The following is a 5,024-nucleotide window of genomic DNA, read 5'->3' on the forward strand; positions in this document are numbered from 1 at the left end:
CAAATCATTGGCAGTTCTAAACATTGATGGAATAAAAAATGAAAAAAGCTTAGTTGCAATCGTTATGTTCGCCCTAGTGATTGTAGAGATACCGAGGTTGGAGGGAGTGGAAAGAAGATTGGGGTGATCAACAATGTCCAAGGCAGAGGAAAGGTCGAGAAGCATGAGAACATAAGAAAGGCCAGCATGGAAGCAATTTGCAAGATACTTCTGGACGATGAGAAGGGCTGTTTTCGGTGGAATGAAGAAGGAGAAAACTGGATTTTAATTATGAATAGAGGGAATGTAAAAAAATGTGGAGTGATAGCCGGGCAAGCAAGTAGTTTTGGAAATGATCATGGAGAACTCAGGTGAAGATGTCGGGGTGAAGGTGGAGAGAGGAGGTAAAGTGACACAGGGATGAGAGCAATGGGTGGGAGATAGAGCAGTGGGGGGAGTGGTAGATGGAAGTGATGACCGAATGAGTTCAACCTTAGAGGAAAAATAGTGATAGATGGCCAGAGCGGAAGCAGCATTGGAAGGAGTGTAAAGGGTAAAAGAAGAGGGATGGAGTCAATTCTTGATGAAGGAAAATAGTAGACGAGGGTGAGGGCCAAGGGAAGGGATGTGGGACAGAAAATAGGACTGTTTGCAGATTCATGATCTGCAAGAAATGTATAAAGAAGAGTGTATGGTAACGGGCATGGGTCTGGGCTGAGTGGGAGGCTTTCCAGCGATGCTTTGCAAGCTGAGTGGTGGTCAAGTCTGAAGGAGGAAGAAAGCCATGGTTGAGGAGGCTGAGGGGATGGGGAAGGAACACAGAGGAGCAAGGGTGTCGAAAGAGGAAGAGAGAGCCAAATTACGAATATAAGTGGCGTCTTCATTGTGAGGGAGGGGACGTCGAAGGTGGGGGGAAGGGTCGCGGAAAAGAGGGATATCAGCAAGGAAGGGTCGAGGGCATGGAGATTGTGGTGGAAGGGGGTGTGAGGGGAGATGGGATAGAGGTGGGACGGGAGGGTAAAGTGATGGTCAGGGTGAAGATAAGGTGATCAGAAGGGGGACAGAGGTCCATGTTTATGGGGGGAAGCTGTGCAATCAGAAAGGAAAATAAAGTCCAGAGTGTTACCAGATGTATGGGTAGGGGGGGGGATGGAAGAAAGTTGAGATTAAATAAGCCAGTTCAAGGGAGTATAACTATGGAGATAGAGGGTGAATTAAGGTGACCTGTTTAGAGACCAAATTCACATAGTCGGCCAAAAGTGGACAATGTCAGGGGCTGAGCAGAGTGAAGATGAGGAGGACCGCTCGCAGGAGGGAAACAGGGCCAGGGTTTCGGTGGATTTCCACCAAATAAGAGCTTGGAACTAGGCAGATGCAAAACACTGCAGACAATTGGTGCGGTAATGGAGCGGCCAGGCCAAGGCGATGGAGCAGCCTGGTGACCGAACAGCCTGGCAGCAGGTTGACCACTGCAGAGTAGGAGAGTGGCCTGATGATTGAGCGACGCAATGATGTTGCAGTCGAGGCCAAGGCGATGGAGCTGGCTGGCGATTAAGTGGCCCGGCAAATGGTTAACTGCTGCAAACAACGAGGTAGGCCGGTGAAGGGACCTGGTAGCCATGGAGGCTAGCCCCTTGGCAGGCCGGTGACCCAAGAGCAGGCGAGAAGCGGCTGGGATCCGAGTTGCGGTGGCCCCATTAATGAGGCCTCGATGCAGAGGTGCCATATCAGCCCAAAGAGTAACGAATTAAAATAGAGAAGTGAGTAGAAAGAGAGGTGAGGCAAGGTAGAGAGGAAGAGAGAGGACAACACTGAGGGAATGTGGAGAAGAGAATTCATGTACTGTGGTGGGATGAGCAGGAGGAGAGGCAGCCTGCAGGTATGGTACCATCTTCCAAATTCCAACTTTGTGTGTTTTAGCCACCTGGTGCTCCCGTTCATTGTTGTGAGCATCGCTGCTCTGCCCTCCATTGTTCGTGGAGGACGACCGCCTCTAACTGCACAGTCGGTGAAACTCCAATAAATTAAGCATAGTAAACATATGTTTCGTGCATGTATGTACTAAACTGTATGATACGCCATTGTATGAATTTAACCTTTGCAATTAGCATAATAAATGGGTATTCTGATCGACAGAAGAAGCAGTGATTACATTCTTAACAAAAAGCCAGTTAATGCCATCAAACTACATGCGTTTCAAAACGTATACAGGTAGGAACAACAGTTCCACACTGCCCACCAGGGATTATTTGTCTGTCTGTCGTGCATATTTTCTATCGTGCACGAATGCGCTGTCCAACCAAGTCCCTACCTGCCCACTCTGAAGGAACGTGTTTACAAACCGCCCAAGCATTTCGTTTGTTGTCCTTTCCCACACTTCCGACTAGCACGGTTGGCTATGTACGTTGCAAAAGAAGTTCAACATACATATGTAATAAAAGACTCCGTCAGGCACTGCTGTCTCCGTTGGTCTTTTATTTAGTTTCTTTCTTTGCACCCCGCTGGGTCCTGTCCGCGGACCAGCATCGTCTCGCGCGCGCTCCGCACGCGCTCTCCTCGCGACGTGCCCCTCACGCGCTCTTCCGTCAGTCTCTCCAGCTCCCCCCCCGCTCCGCACACCGCTGGCCGACGGTGTGCCGAAGCCCCATCAGCCACGTGGCTGATGGCGTGGCGGCTACCCAACATGGTCCCGCTTCTTCACTCCAACAACTGACCCCGATCCCTTCCGGGCTCCCACCTATATCTTCTTTCCCACGTGACCCTGACTCCTCCCCTTCCGGATTGTCAGATCCGGCCTTTCCATACTGCCCTGCTGGCTCCACCCCCATTCACCTCGCTTCCAATTGGACCCGAGGTGAACGGCGGCCCCTCCCACACGCCCCCCATACTGGGCTCCGCCCCCCAATACCCCGGGCCGTGTGATTGGGCCAGAGCCCAGCAGCAACCCCATTGATGCTCGCATTACACATACATGCAAGTTGCTCAGTGGTCGAGTGAGCAGCTCGCAAAAGGAAGCTTTATGTTCAAATCCTGGTTGGGGTTTTGCATCTCCTCCATTGCCATAAACAAATCCCAGCCTAGGTCCATCAAAACTATGCAGTCCCACATTGTGTTAACTTTGGTGGTGTTGTAGCCAGCACCATGCGTGCCCATCTCTATCTCTCCCATGTCGATGGGCTCATTGAATTTTGGAGATGCCCAGGCCATGTTCAAATACCAATCTCTCTTCATAGTGTAATAAAGGATGCCGAGTCGCTCTTCGTTTATTGCGTGAGTGTGTGTGTGTAAACTCTTTATTGTTGAACTTTATTATTGAACTTCACCTCAACATAAAAACGCCGACTCTCGTGTTTTTCCCGCACCGTGTACTCACCGCCAAACGCCCACCCATGACACGAGTGGGTGGCTAACAATGCGTGCCAACATTTCCGCTGTGCTTGAGCGATCCAAGTATTATATTACATCAGTACTCTCTGCCACTTTGTTGCCACTGTTGTCTGACGTCCGAGTTGCCATTGAAAAAAAGCTCTATAGCTTAATGGGTCATGGGACCTTTTTTGCCAATATCACAATATAATAATTGGTTTTACCCTTGCTGGCAATAAAACAGGTGTTAAGATGTTAAAACACCAAAGACAAACCTTTTGCAAGGAATCATTAACCACACCTAATTGTGGTGAATATTCAAACAAACACATGCTCTTACCAGAGCATATGCTTTGTCTTTGAAACTGATTGGTCCACACCAGAGACAGCTTTCTTTATAGCCTAGTGTCAAACAGTGTTAGACAAGAGAACACCAAAAGGCGAACAACACAAGACAATGCACTATCAGGGAATTTATAGCTCGGGGTGAGCAGCTACATCATTGGACCTTGCAGACATGATTCCTTGCAAAACGTTTCTGTTTATAATTTTAACATCTTAACACCTGCTTTATTGCCAAAAACGGTAAAACCAATTCTTATAGCGCAATGGGTATTTACTCAGGAAATAAACCTTGGATTTCTAATTTTACTACCTGCATGTGTAAATACAAGTCCAGAAATCCCGTGTTCAGTGTTATAGATAAAAGCGATGTTTATACATGTGTAATGACAGGGTGCCACCTGCCGGCCTGAAGGGGTAATCGCGGTTATGGGCATGTTATGCAATGTCTAATTATGAGGGGGGCGTATCTCGGGTAAAGGTGAAAGGTGGAGTCAGTCGGGAAGCTCCGGGAACCTGCTCAAAGGTTCTGGAAGGGGGCGTGGCCGTAGGCGGAGCTTGGCCGCGCCGGGGTGTACATAGGGGGGCCGAACCAGAGGTTTATTGCTGTTGCAGGTCCTGAGTCCTGGCTGCGTCGCTGCTGGCCGTCATCTCTCTTGGTCGTCCGGCCAAGTGGCCGATCTTCTGCAAGGATCTCATTGTCGCCGTCGCTGCGCTAGTCAGATAGCTGTGTATATGGATGCCGACGATGGGGTTGTGTAGAAGGGTCGGCTATGTGTAGCTACGTAGAACGTTACATAGATGTATCACCCAGTGTTGTGCTTAAAGTGTGAGAATAAATAATAAGCCCTCTCCATGACGTGTCTCGGAAGTCGCTCACTACACATGTGTAGAGGAGTAGAGGAGAGTGGTGGCGTCGCGTGCGCTGTCCGGTGCGGTGACATCACGGGACGTGGGGTCGCACGCGCTGGGCAGTGCACATGACGTCTCGCCTCAGAGGGTATTTAAGGGAGACCCCGTGACGTAAGCGGGGTCACTGGAGGAACGGGGATAGTGGAAGGGGTGAAGAGGGAACCCTTTATAGTGATACTTGTTAATAAACCCTGGCGGAAGCCCCTAACTCACCTCCGTCTCCGAGTACCTCCGTCTACAACCACAACAACTACTCAACAACTGGTGTCAGAAGTTTACACCGTCGCCAACATGTCAAAAGCGGGCGCACGGCGTAAGAAGCCACCGGCACATGACTTGGAGGGTGCTGAAGGCGGAGAGGAGGCTCCAGCAGTGACCCCCGAGCCCGGGACCCCGGTGACGGTCCCCATGGAGACGAGCGGGCC

This window comes from Lampetra fluviatilis, chromosome 29, assembly GCF_964198595.1.
Source record: "Lampetra fluviatilis chromosome 29, kcLamFluv1.1, whole genome shotgun sequence".
NCBI lineage: Eukaryota > Metazoa > Chordata > Hyperoartia > Petromyzontiformes > Petromyzontidae > Lampetra > Lampetra fluviatilis.